Source organism: Pagrus pagrus (assembly GCF_965226575.1).
Source record: "Pagrus pagrus genome assembly, chromosome: 20".
In the NCBI taxonomy this organism is placed as follows: domain Eukaryota; kingdom Metazoa; phylum Chordata; class Actinopteri; order Spariformes; family Sparidae; genus Pagrus; species Pagrus pagrus.
This window is the reverse complement of record NC_140207.1, coordinates 16755717-16771066: the sequence shown is the minus strand read 5'-3', so window position 1 is coordinate 16771066 and position 15350 is coordinate 16755717.

Genomic DNA, 15350 nt, shown 5'->3' with positions numbered 1-15350 from the left:
ATGGGGCCTTATCAGAGTGGATTATGGGAAATTAGCTGAAGCGGCGACAAAACAGGCACGCTCCTGCGTTTTCTCAGCGCACAATCAGCTGTGGCAGAGCGGATGTAACCGTTTTGAGATTATTTGCACAAAGGCGATTATTCTAATCACTTAATTCCGGTATTATGAGACATCTGCTCTGTTAAGCTCTATATTTCCATTTCCCCAGACAACTGTGTGCAGACGAGACTTCATCAATATCATTACTCACTACATTGTTGTACTCAAACAACGCCTGTATGATTAATGAATAGGCAAAAGACAGTGTACAGCCATAATTCTCACAAATCAATTACTCATGCTAAGGAGGCCTGTGTTGCAGATCAGCCATAATATAGTTAATCATACACTTTCAATGGGACGCATGAAGTCAGACGTCGAGCGTGTGGGTGTGATAATCAACACTAATGTATTAAGTGTTTACAATGTGCATGCGAGGGGAGGTTTTAATGCGTACAATGCATACGTACGAGCATGCTCTGCGGAGCATGCAGTTTTTTTGTTGAACGTGTCCATGTAATTGCATTATGTGCATTACATGTCGATGGTGCGCAATAAACGTAGAAGACAAATGCACATGCTCTACATCATCCTCCCAAGCACATGCTGTTTACAGTACGCAGCATCCAGCTGAGAGCTGCAGCGGTGGATGTTTCCATTAGCATAAGAGGCTTTGAATTTGAATCTGTTGGCGTGATCATCAAAGGACAGTCGTGGCGATAAAGTAATCCCAAAAGTTCTTAATTACAAAAAAAGAAATAAAGGCCATCTCATATCGCACACGCTGACATCGCCACACATCTTCTTAGAAATAAACCGACGTTCAAAACATCAATAAAATCATTATTTCAATTATGCTCCTCAGGGTGTCAAATGAAGTATATCCTGATCATGGAGCTGGGATCCATCCATCTGTGCTCGCTCTTCATTCCGGCCTAACGGCTCTAATTAGCTTTCTGTCTATAGACTAATCTTTCATTCATCAATCGATTGATTTCCCTGTCTTCATTACTACGGGGCTGACATTGTGTCGCCGCGGTTGGAAGCAAAGATGGCCAATCCTGTGTGAAAGGTTAAACATGTTAAGCTTGGCGACTAGCAGCTGACAAGACATTGTTTGGGACAGGTTTATTAATGAAGGTGTCACATGAGGCTTTTCTTTTTCTATCAGCGGACGGCCGTTATTACAGCAGCTGAGGAAATGTGGAGATAAAAGGGACACAGGCACAGTGAGTTTACATTCAAAAAGGACTGTAATCAATTAAAGTAGCTGCTTTGTTGATACTGAAGCACTGAATTTACAGTTGTGAGTTAAATATGCTGAAAATATATGAAATAAACTGCATTTGCTAAACAAAAACATGGCATTAATTGCAATTTTTCACAAGGATTTAAGATTTTTAACCATATTTATCCATGTGATTCACATTCTGAATTGCAGTTATGTCAAATTTCCGGTGCAATCCAACATATAAGATAAATAACTCTCATGTCGATGTCAAAGGACCGACAGGCATCCTTACCGCCTTTCCGATGAGGATTCAACCCACTCCTCGCTGGGCGGTGGCCATGTTTATTCATATTTCCGCAGTTCCACCACCATTTCCGATTAACGTACTTTTTCAGAGTCGGTATCGTGCGACGCCAGTCACGGTTCAAAGCGGAGATTACCTTGGTTTTATCTAGAAATAGCTGGTAAACTTTTCTACAGTATCAACCTTTGCACTGAGCCTGCTGCGCCTGTCATCGGGAAAATAAACAGATGCTCACTTTGTGTTTATAGCTGCTCTGAATGATGGATTACAGCGCACAGATAGCGGTAATTATCGGAAAACCATTAACATTCCGACACTATCCATACCCTTACATACACACTGTATAGTACTTTGGACACGGGATTTACAATCTACTGTATTCGGGGAACACATGCTGAGTGGAATGAACGCTTGCTTAAATCCACTCGCCTTGCCCTTAGGTTATCTTTATCCTATATTTATTTTTATCCTCATTTTCCCCCGATTCCTTACGTCTCCCTTTTTTCTCCACACCAAGGTGTACGGGTTTACAGTAATGCAGAGTGTATGGGAACGGCGATGGCATGCATTGTCCCTGTTTGACAGCGTCTCAATAGATAATCTCCGAGTGTCTTGGATTTCGTTCAATCTATTAACCATAATGGCGTATATTTAGTGCTTTCTAACTTTGCCTTGGGCTTCTGTCACCCGAACACAGCATTGAAAGTGGCAGCATGTTAAAAGCAATGGAATAGCACGCTATCTGCTCGTTTATGAGAGCTGAAAAGCATTTTGTTTACATTGGAGGAGAGACAATTTATTTGTAAGTCGCAGCAACAGAGGCATTAAAGCTTTCAGTCTTGTGAATGTAGGCATGTTTCGGGTGGAACTGATAAACCCTAATAAACCCTGTTGACAGGAGGAGTTTGAATGCAAGGTGCTATTGTATTTCTGCAATGAATGTTAACAAAAGCAGCTGGTATCATACAACACAGGAATGAAAAGCTGCGGTCTGCATACAGTTCGAGGATTTCATGTACATCCAGGGATAAAGTGGAGAGGGATCTCATGAAATCAACCGAAGCTCAGCTACTGTCCTGCAGTGGTATGCACACAGTAGGCTCATATGAATCTGATCTCAATACAGCCTACATGGTAGTATCACAGTGAGTTACAGTAGGTGAGGATAGACTGGTTTGCTGAAATATAACACTGTCATTTGATATTTGTTATCGGACAGTCAGCTGAAGTCAGGTCCACAGCTTCAGTCTGTTAAACCTGAAAAATGGTATTTACTTTGCTTATTTCAATGTCTTATTTAAAAGTTCTGTTAAAAACATGATTATGTTATATCTCTCACATATTCTTACACTATATAAGTATTCCCTTTCTATTGAAATACCTGATTAGCTAATTCCACATTAAAGGGAAACCTGTAGAGAAAGGTTTATATGCTTTTTGAAACGCTGGCAAAACATAAATTCAGGTGAAACCTGGTTCTAAAAATGGTGGTCACAGATAATAGCATGAACGATGTGATTCTGGCAGCTTGGGTCCATAAATTGAATTAGTGTTGATTCAATACGTGTTTTCTGTGAAGTAAAAGGTGAGGAAAATATAATATTATATTGTATCAAATGTCAGTTACTTGAACAGGTAAATAAATCCAGTGTCAGCAATCTAATCAAGTCATGGAATCATTTTAATGCTGTCGAATTAATAAAGGTTTGTTAAAAAAATCAAAAATAAAAGGTTGTGAATAATTTTAAGTCCCACCCCTTCCTTTCAGCCTCCCTCCATAGCCACTTTAGCTATGTTCAGCAAGCTCTCTTAGCTTTTTGTTCATTTATCAGACTAAAATACCTCCCAGCTGAAACTAGCAGGGGCTATGGGACTATCCCCTCTTGCCGGTACAAAGTGGTATCATGAGACAGGACGGGCTGCGGCTAGCTGGTTAGCATGCTAACTGCAGTAGTGGCATAAAATCTAAATCAATACTGTTGTTTCCTCACATTCTGTCAATAATGTTAGTTCACTTTAAATGTTTGAACTAAAACTCTGGCCATATTTTACAAATTGTTCCTTTAACTAGCTGCTGTACAACGGGCTCAGGGGCTTTGTAAATGTTATGAGACGGCAGTGCATTGTTGTCATTGCTAACCGTATCTACCTGATGTCTTATTCATATGTCAGAAAACACTTTATCACATTATCATAGTGAACATAAACATGGCTACTGTTCTCACTGCTGTCACGCTAACATGTTAATATTGGGAAATGACTGCACTTTCTCTGCCATTCTTGAACAACGAGCTAGCTAGCTAAAAGCTTTAGTAATATGTCTACTCAGTTGATTTATTGATTTCCTTCGGGATGTTGAGTAATTTTCTTCAAATATAACATAAAATGCGCGTAGTATAACTTACCAACCCTAAGCGTAAAGTGGTGGAGCAAATGTCCAGTTATCACATAACGTAAAATCAAAACAATTTACCTTCAACTTGGGAAAATACTGTACTTCCCATTACAGGTTCTTTTTAGTGAGACAGGTGCAATGCAGAAATGCATTTAACCATTAGTTAAGTTTTCTGATTTAAGTTTTATTTGTATTCAGTTTAGATCACTCTATTATACATTCACTGTTTCAGTACTCAGTAGTAAGGAAGTGACAGAAAGTAACTAAGTACTTTTACTTAAGTAAGTACTACTAAGAATTTTTTTTTAAATTTTCTGCTATACAGTAGTTTTACTACATTTTATTTTTTTTTTACATTCATTAGTTTCTATTTACTTTAAAGATTCATTTTAATAAAACAAAATTGAATCGAGGAATACATTATAAAGTAATATGATAAATTAAGATAAGACTTTAATGATTCCAGCAGATAAACTATATAATGTAGTTACTGTAAATCACCTTTCCCAGCTTTACCATTAAAATGATGAAAACATATGATTAATGTAACATATATAAATGAAATATGAATAATTATAAACTAGAACATTAATATAACATTAATAATTATAATCCAGTAATATCATATACTTTATTCTGAAATGTGCAGACAAGGTACTTTTATTTTTGGTCCATTTAGTATATTTTGATGCTCACACATTTAGTTTTTATGAGTGAAAATCTTAATTCATGACATTGACGAAGGATTCCTTCACTGTTTTTTACTTAAATACAGGATCTGAGCACGTCTTCCACCACTGTTTAATGGAACAAACTGTACTTTACGGGCTCTTACTTTCTGCTTCACTACACTGTATAGCAGCAGGAGTAACAGACATGTCCTCAGACGCCGTTGTTATGGGTGGATAAGGAAATGAACCATTGAGATTTGCTCTAATCTTTCCGTCCCATCACGTCAAGTCCAAAATAACAATAAAAACATGACTCCATGAGGACGTATTCTGATAGCCTCGCCATTTCCAGGTTAAAGCAGATAGGGAGACAACTTACACTTAAGAATCCTCTCAAATCGCAGGAGCACAGAAAAATAAAAACACGAGGCCTCTTTCTTTCTCCTGCTCATTTCTGCGCCCCCTTTTATGCTAATAGCCGTGGTGTTGCATGATTAGTGGCGACTATTTACAGTAGAGACATTTGCTAATCAACCCATAGAGTTATGCGGCAGATCTGGGAGCAATTACGTCCACACACAGGGCCCATATTTACAACACACATACACGCATACACCTACACAGACCCGAGCATACTTTCACACACATGTACACACACAGTTAGGAACACATCAATTACCAGGGCCAGCGTTTTACATTTAATCTTCTTATTGGATCCTTGTTAATGTTAACCACTTCCTTCCCCTGCAGTTTATTTTGCTTTTGTGCATGTGGCCTCTGCTCCCAGCGAGTGTTCGTGGACCAGACCATCCATAACCCTGCGCAGACAGACAGACAGACACACAGACAGACAGACAGAGGGGGGAGACACACAGAGCAGCTGGCTTTTTCCAGCGCATTGTAGCATTTTTAGCTGGAAACAAAGGTGATGCATCTAATTTGAGGGCTGTTGTGGTCATTTATTTCTACTTTTCAACTTAAGAAACAACAATGGCCATGCAAACGTTCATCCTATCTTAACTGCTCTTATGTAATGAAACCGTAATCTGAAGTAGACTTCCACGAAAACACGCTACTCATGTTTTTATTCCTGATGTTACACCTGACCGCAATTTCACTTCCCATAATGCTCTCACAGCTCTTTGTTACAGTAAAGGTGATGATGTTATCGTGTAACAGTGACCAGGCTGCTTTTCCCAGCATTGCCTAACTGAGATCAACTCTTTCCATTGTGAGTCAGAGAGGATTAATGATCTGTGTTAACTGTTACCCAGAAGTTTGGTGTTGTTCAAGCTGACCGGAAAAAACTCTCAGTGCTTCACCAAAAAAATAAAGTTTTTTATCTGTTTTCATTTCTTCTAATACCAATCCTGGCCTTTCTGGGTTTGTAAAATTAAAAAGGCATTTTAAATTAAAAGATATGATTGCTAATTAACGGAAAATTAACTGCTTCTTCAGAGGTTGTTATGGGCAGCAACGATATGAGTGGCATCAACACAGCTGATAACAAAAAGCCTGTACAGAGCTGATCCTAACTGGGAAAACTGCGGACAAAAAAAGAAGAAAGTATATTTTTAGGATGAAAATACCAGATGCAGCAAGATGATCAAAAACTGTAAATATATTATCAATACAATATATCTGTGTGTTAAAGGTGAGCTTTGTAAGAATTGGCCACCTGTAAAATTCATACATAAAACCAATAGGGGGCAGCAACTGGTAAATGCTGCTACCCGTAGCTGCTGTTAACTAGTGAGCGCAATTAGCAGTGCAGTTAGCGATCCAGACTGGGAGCTTGAAGCAATGGGGGGTTGTGGATGTTAACACAGCTAGCACAGAAGCTTTGGACCGGGTCTAGCTGTTTAGCGTGCTAACTTTAGCAGATATCTCTGGAACACAAAACATCAATGTGATAATGTCAAAAATGTTATGTTTTCACAATCTGTTGATAATTTTATTTTTTTAATGTTTTCAACTAACACAATGAACCTTTAATGATACAGAGCAATTTCTCACACAGTAAGATGCTCAACATTAAGGGTGATATTTTAAACTAAACTATGTAGGTACTTGTTGATTTCTCACTAACTTTCTGACTTTTGTGAGTACACTGCCCTCTCTATTGTGCTTCCAATGCTCAAAAGTTCCCACCACTTATCAAGAAACCCCTCCTGCTCTTCCACACTGGTGCAACATTTTCCCTTTCTAATTACGTCATCAATGGCCTTTTAAAGGTACAAGCAAATCACCATCATGGCGAGCCGCTGACCCTCTCTGCGAACCTTTGAGGCTTAGAAAAACGAGATTTGTACCAATCAGGGAGAGCTGACGCTTGACTTGAAGCCGCGGACAGAGAGTCAGGACCCCTAATTAGGACTCCTAACCCCATACTGACAGACAGATTTGTTTTTACCTCGCCCAGTGTTTGGCCAAGATCTGCTGGGACCTGCAGATCAGCAGATATGCATCGAGAACTACCAGCATCCCGGCGATTGGCGTTCATTAACTGGCTTGTTCAAACAAAACACAATCAAACCCAAAAAGCTGCCTCGGTGCACAATCCAAATAATAGAAATAATAGGTCTTTTCCTCCTCTCTTTACCCCACAAAAACCCAGAGATATAAACTCATACTGCAGGAATTATTAGCTGTAGTTCTGCTTAATTTGGACAAAGAGAGAAGAGAAGAGGAAGAAGCACATTCACTTTAAAGTCAAATAAATGTTCATTCTTTGGGGCTTTTTTGTAAACTTTGTTATTTTAATGCAAATTGCACAAGGACAATACATGGAGAAGCAAAGAGTCTGCATGCTGCTTATAATAATTGATCTGTTGCATTGCATTTCAGACACGGGGGGCTTGTTGGGTAAAGAGTGAATCCAGGCCGTCAGTGCTTCCTATTAGGCATCTCTGGTATTTTCCAAACAGCTGCCTTTGATTATTCGCAGCAGGGGCTGCCACAATACCGCCATGAGATAGCATCAGCTGCCTCCAATGGTGCAGCCAGGGACAGGCTACAAGGACAGGATGCAGATGCAAACTCACACACACACACACACACACACAAACACACACACACACACACACACACAATCAGAAGGGTGTACGCGCAGAGACACACACACACACGCCAAGTAAAGACAAAGGCCAAGTGGCGTGGAGGAGGAGGAGGAGGAGGAGATGGCCTGCAGTGGCTCTTCAGGGCTTCCTGTCTTTTTTTCAGTCCCTGGAGGCCAAAGATACTTCCCATGGCTAGTCACGCTCATCCAGACCATTTCACATAAGAGTCCAAACCTTATTTGATGTCATACGTAACCCCGAACCAGACAGCCCCACTTCCCCCTCCCTGGCAACTGTTTCCATTAAGCAACCGAGCGATGCTGTTACGGAAAGCGGTCTAATTTGAGCAGTCGCCCCCCTCATTTTGCAGACATGAAAACGTAATAATTTCAGATTTCAGTGTTATTATCAATTACAGCATTTTTAATACATTAAGCCATGATAGTCTTTTAAGAAGACGCAGATGTCTCTGTGGGTTGCCGTCCATGAAGTCTAATCTGATTAGGGATAGATTAAGGTGAGTTAGAAATAATGATAACTGTGACTCATTGCTTTTGCTTCAGATATCCACCTTCATGTCAGGATAAACAACAATATTTAGGAAGCTGATAATCAATGGCAGCATTAGATTATGCCGTACAATCTCTATAATAACTCCAAATGGTGTTCCAGGCTGATTAAAGTGCCAAGGTGAGGTATTCTACCACCATCTGTTGAATGGGTAGCAGTTGAAAATAGAAGTGAGGGGAGGTGGGGGGGCGGGTCGGTGTGTGTTGCGCTGCTGTTGATGTCGACGTGGCGCTCATAGCCTTTTCCATTCCAGATCAAGCCGAGATGAAACTTCCCCCCGCTGTTCGCCTTTACAGCAGGTGCTTCATGGTGTGTGCCGCTCTAAACTCAACCCCTTTTACCCGCTGACATTTAGCAGACACACACATTTTGATCTCCCGCTGCCACGCTGCCAAATATTGAAAGGCAACGAGGAACATAAAGAGCACGTATTTACTTAGCGCTCGGCAATGACACTGCACAGGGGGTAGAGAGAGAGAGAGAGAGAGAGAGAGAGGAGGAGAGAGGCAGAGAGGGGTTAGGAGAGAGAAAAGTCAGCGGAGACGTGACTGTATCCATAGAAACCTCAATCAAAAGCGGATTCGCGACCTCACGTTTTTTAGTCGTCGGTGCACATTTGAGGGTGAGACGCACTCAACATGCCAACCATCAAGCCTCGAGAGCCATTTGGCGAATAATCAGTTTGTTATTGGTCTTAAATAGTGCCTAATTAAAATGGTGACCCCAGCCAGGCACCCTCTTCCTACACCTAACCCAAACAGGAAAATCTCTTTAATTGCAGCTTTTTTTTTTTGCATAGGGGGGGTTGTGGTGGTGAGAGGTAATTGACCCTCTGTGAAACAAATGAATCCTCAGGGGACGCCGGCTCAGATGGATGTTTAAATGCAAACAGTAGTCAGGTCCACTCGCAAGGAGAGGGCCCAGAACCACACAGCCCCTCGGTCCCTGCTGAGCTCCTATAAAATCAAATCAAAGAATCTGACATTTTCACTAACCAGAGGCCCTGGCGCTGGTTCCGCTACAATAACATATGGACAAACGGGACAAATTGAAATGAAAGTTGTAAATGAAGCTCACGTTAAAATGCCTGAGATCAGAGAGAGGGAGGGAGGCAGAGAAAGAGAGAGGGAAGGAGAGAGAGAGAGAAAGAGAGAGGGAGAGAGAGAGAGAAGATTAGTGGTTAGGTGAAAATGTTTATTTTCACACTTCAAAGTTCCCAGCTCAGTGTGTGTGTGTGTTTAAGATCAACAGACCCTGTGATGAACAACCTGTTCCATGCTGGAAATACATTCTGTGAAACACAACAGTCCTCTGTAGGAACCTTGCAAAGCACTGACTGGGGAGTATTGAATTACAGCTCTTACTACGCTGTGAAGCAGTGAGAGAAACACACTCTCACTCGCCGTTTCAAAAGATGTCACTTTCATGTGCGTGTCTCAACCTCGACACACAGACACAAATCGAGCCGTTTTATCTCGGAGAGAAGAAGAAGCGGCTCGGAAACCTGCTGAATCAGTTCTGCAACGTGCTGAACCGCACCTCCACATCATGACTGGTTACCACACTTTGCTGTGTGTGCAGCAGCTGCACGGCACAGTCAACAGCAACCACTTAAGAAATGATTTCAGTGAAATGCACATTTGCTTTTTCCTGCTTGAGTTTTGATATTTAGCTAGTTCTTAGGTGGTGCTCAAAGGACAACACTAGGATGTTAAATTTTAAGCAACACTAAGGGGAAGCATTATTTCACTACTGGGTATAAATCATTCATTTCTAACAAGCCTGCTTTTCAGGAACTACTGTAAGAAAGCCTCATTTTTTTAGCTTGATGCTGTGATTTGCAACCCAAACATATCCTAAATGTTATCATTTTTGTTTTGGAGATTTTAAAGGAATGTGTCAAACACATAGTAGACCTCAACATCTAAAAATAAGTTTTGTGCAGCGTTTGTTCACATCTGTGGCGAACAAATATGTACATCATAGTATATAACAAAACAAGAAAATGTCAAACCTATGGGCATAGGTTCTATCATTAAAAAGATACATTGAATTCAATTTAAATGACTTTTTAGGCATGACGTAGCTCTACCTATTTCCAATGGAAGCATTTTAGACATAAGCTATACAATTGAAAACATACTACATCAAATAAAGATACTATAGCATATAAACATACTACAGCAAAGAAACAAACGACAATAAATAAACATACTACAGCAAAGAAAGATACTACAGCGGATGAACATACTACAACATATAAACATACAACAGCAAAGAAACATACGACAGCATATAAACATACAACAGCAAAGAAACATACTACAGCATAAAAACATACTACAGCAAATAAACGTACTACAGCAAAGAAAGATACTACAGCGGATGAACATACTACAACATATAAACATACTACAGCTAATAAACATACTACAGCATATGAACATACTACAGCATATGAACATACCACAGCATTTAAACATACTAAAGCTAATAAACATACTACAGCATATGATCATACTGCAGCTAATAAACATACTACATCATATAAACATGCTACAGCAAGAAACATATTACAGCTAATAAACATACTACAGCATATGAACATACTACAGCATATAAACATACTACAGCTAATAAACATACTACAACACATGAACATACTACAGCATATGAACATACTACAGCTAATAAACATACTACAGCATATGGACATACTACAACATATAAACATGCTACAGCATATAAACATACTACTGCAAATACACATACTACAGCATATAAACAGACTATAATGAATGAACATGTGACAACAAATGAACATACTACAGCATATAAACATGCAACAGCAAAGAAACATACTACAGCATATAAACATGCTACAGCAAATACATATACTACTGCAAATAAACATACTACATTAAATAAACATACTACAGCATATAAACATACTACTGCAAACAAACATATTACTGCAAATAAACATACTACTGCAAATAAACATTTGACTGCAAATAAACATACTTCAACGAATGAACATACTACAGCATATAAACATACTACAGCATGTAAACATACTACTGCAAATAAACATACTATAACAAATGAACATACTACAGCATATAAACATACTACATCAAAGGAACATTTACAAGACAAAACAAATAACCTGTCATGAAATATGAAAAACTATAACAGCAAGTAACTGTCACTCACCGTCCCTCAGTTGATGGCAGACAGCAAAATAGACTGCTGCTAAGTCACAGCTCTTTGAGTACTCCCCCAGTAGGACTGTGTCTAATAGGTTGAGAAAACCTTTCATTATTAATTAGATCTTTTTTTTTTTTAAATCAGATTTTCACATTTGGTGAGGAAGTGTACTCCTGTATCAGGTTTCCTGAGGGTGCAAAGTTAGGCTTTCTTGTGTCTCCAGTTCTCTGTAGCAAGACTATGCTTGCTCAGTCTGTACATTCATCAAAGTTCTTTTTAGTTCTTGTCAACATGATCAAATAATCTACTGTGGTGCAGTGTCAATTCAGAGCCAGACAGCACTGCATTTTTGCGAATAGTGCAAATTTGATATACCTGTGATTTGACTGAGTCTGATTGGTGGTGTGAATTTGTTAATATTAGTTTTAATTACACACTTTTAAATTTTTTTTTATTATTATTTATGACTACATTTCTGCATAAATCCATAGTTTGTACATTTGGTTTTAACTAGCATTCTTTCCAAGTATGGTAGTACACACACTGTCAGCTGGGGGAAAAGACTATGGAAGACATACATCAAAAAAAGTACATTATAATGTGTCTTTTCTCACACTCTGATCCCCTTGCATGCCTACTATAATCAGTCTTTGGATCAAATTCCATATCTCCACTGAGCCCAACAGAGACCTGGCCTCTAGTGGCCTTTGACACATGATTGAAGCGTCAGTCGTCTCAGGCTCCCTGTCTGTGAAAGCCCTCGTGAAGCACCAAGAGATGGCAGTATTTCACAGAATATGTAGCAGCGAGCGGGGAGGTGGGGGATTATCAGGAGCCACTGCAGCACTGGTTTACAGCTTCTTCTGTTTGAATTGAAAAAAAAAAAAAGGTCTTAGGAGAACTTGTAAAGGAATATCTAAGGAGCATATTGTCATCCCATTCTTTGTTACATCTCTATATGTCTCTTTTTAATATTTACATCTCCCTGCTGGATTGAATAGCGCTACTGGCCCTCAGTTCCAGTGTGTGTTTAAAAGATAAAAGAGTGAGTTGTAATGTTGACGAAGTAATATACTGTAACAGAGTCAATTTATTTGTTAAAACAGATGGAGTAATTTCCTGTGTGGTAGGATCCCTGCCAAAGATTGGTGAAAAGATAACTCAATCTTGCTTTTGCAAGACAAGACGGGGATTAAACATCAAGACTAAATTATGAAGTAAAACAGGTTATGTTGTATTTTAAAAATGTATTTTTATAATGGGGAGCAACATCTTTCTGTAATTTATATTTATTTCGAAATGTAATACGAGTCCAAAAAAAAGCACTTTTCCTGAAGCACCCATCCGAATGACAGTGATGCACTTTGATATCAGATTCACGCTCTCATGCTTATAAGTCAATATCGCCCAGTCTGGCGACACACTTATTTGTGCCCTTGAATGAGATGTTTGTGAACCGTGTATTGAGAGGCAGCTGCTCAAATGTTCGGGGAAGGAAATCAAATCTAAATAAACAAGTTGCACCAAATGTTTCATCAGCTGTCACGACGCGAAAGGAGGGTCACACACAATGAGAGAGGGGGAGACTTCCTCCTCTCTCCTCTCTCCTCTCTCCTCTCTCCTGCGTGCCGTCGGAGAGCCTGCCAAAAGTTTTGACGAGTGTAACATTTTTCGGGGAGTCGATTTAAAGAAAAAGAAGGAAAAAAAAGAAAGAAAGAGAAAAAAAAGTCGATGGAGATAATCAGCTCCTGGCTAGTTTAGCTGGTATTGACTGCGCCTGCAATTCATTCTTTACATCTTTTGCATGAATTCAACAGCAGAAGTGTAAAACTTGATATTTGAGGATCTGTTTATTTTATTGCTGATGGAATAAATTTACAGCACACACACACACACACACACACAATGCATTTACATTTTTTAATTTCTTGTCTCTGACTCCTGTGTATGTTATTGCAGATGCACAGCGTTGCATGCCTGTGTGTGCACGGCCACATGAAAGCATCTGCCAAATGGCATACGTTAGGGTGTGCGTGAGTTCCTCTTTTTGTTTCCTTGTGTCCTGTGCATATCTGTGTCTCTTCACATGTGTGCGAGTGTGTGTGTGTGTGAGTGTGTGTGAGTGTGTGTTACAGAGTGTGGAGGGTAGAAGTCAGGCCTAGGCCTTTGTAATGAGCAGCCTGGGTTCTTTCTGGTTCAGCTGCTCCTCTCCCTTATTTCACGCTGCGCTGCTCACCAACTCCAGTGGCCCAGTGACTACAGTCCTGCGTCTCTCTCTCCTCCCCTCTTCCTCTCTCTCTCTCTTTCTCTCTTTTCAGTCTATCCTTTACCTTATCTCTTCTTCTTTTTTTTTCTTTCATCACCATATCCCCCCTTCTTTTGCTTCCCTTTTCTCCTGGCTCGTATTTGTTTATCCCGTTTCCCCCTCTCTCTGCGTTGTGTCGCCTAAAACTCTCAACAGCAAGTGAGAGAGAGAGAGTGAGAGGGGGGGGGGGGGGGGGGGGGGGGGGAGAGAGGTAAAGGAGCATGCATGAATGGTCACTACTGCCCCATACCATTCATTCCAGCGAAGGGAACTGCCCTCCAACACTCCAACGCCTCACCTCCTCCCTTTCCTCCACAGACACCACCACCTCTACAGGCCTCTGTGGAGCAAAAGGGGCTGCTTTAGCATAGAGTCGTTTTAACAAGACATTTCTGCACACACACACACACACACACACACACACACACACACACACACACACACACACACACACGTGCACACACACACAAACTGTACTACCAATCCCTTCCTCCATCCCCCTTCCTCTCCTATATCTCCTTCAAAAGCCACTATTTCCGGAACCACAGCCAGATATATTTGTTATCTTCCCCCCCTCCCTTACATCTACCATTCCACTTGGTTCTTTTCATTTCTTTGACCTTGAGCAGAAGCACAGTTAAAGTCGCTCACACGTACTGTATTAGTAAAGGTATATAGGAAAGAATGAGAAGGCTGAGTCCCCTCTATCCATCCAGTGCATTTGCCCACTGAAGCTTAGAGTGCAGACGCAGTCAGTAAAGTGGCACTGCCTCGCTATAGTCCCTCGTACGCACACATACACATTCAATGAGTGCATTGAAAAAAGATGAAGGCATGAACAAATATGGAGTATTATTAGAATTGTAATAAAAGAAGGGGGAAATGCGACTACGCCTTGACTTATTTTCCTTCTTTTGATGAGGGGGAAGAAAGGATGTTCCACAAAGGGTCCAATAAAAGCAGGCTTCCCCCGAGTGGAGGCAGGCAGAGCGACGTGTTTTTGAACTCCGGGGGGAAGAAGGCTTCCAGGCCACTCTTTTGAATGGGTGGGAACCGTCAGTTACTGAGGTAAAGGTGCGCTGTGGAATTTAGAGCTATGTGAGTGACATTACTGGGGCAACTTCTCACAACTGTAAAGTCTTCTTTTTTTATTGGCCCAGGCTGATGAATACGTTAAGATTTTTATCAGTAGCGGTTGACAGGTATCTTGTAAAAATCTGGCAACTTGACCGTTGGTTCTTGACGGCGGTTAGTTCGTAAAAAAGCAGCGTGTGGAAGGAAAAACATTTCAGCTCAGTGGAGAGTCTTACTGTCACATTTGAAATGTTATTTAGCTTTAATTTCAGTCTTTGTTCTTACATTTATACTTGCAAGACTTGTCAATCAAAATTTTAGAAAGATTTAAAAAAAGAAAAGCAAATGTAATTTTATAAGGTTGAACTTCAAAATTGTGTTTTTAACCTTAAAGGTGCACTATGTAGTTTTGGAAAAGAAAATTCAGAAACTCAGAAAGGTAATATTTACAATATTGATAAGGTAATAACACAAACTCAGAAATATTTATTT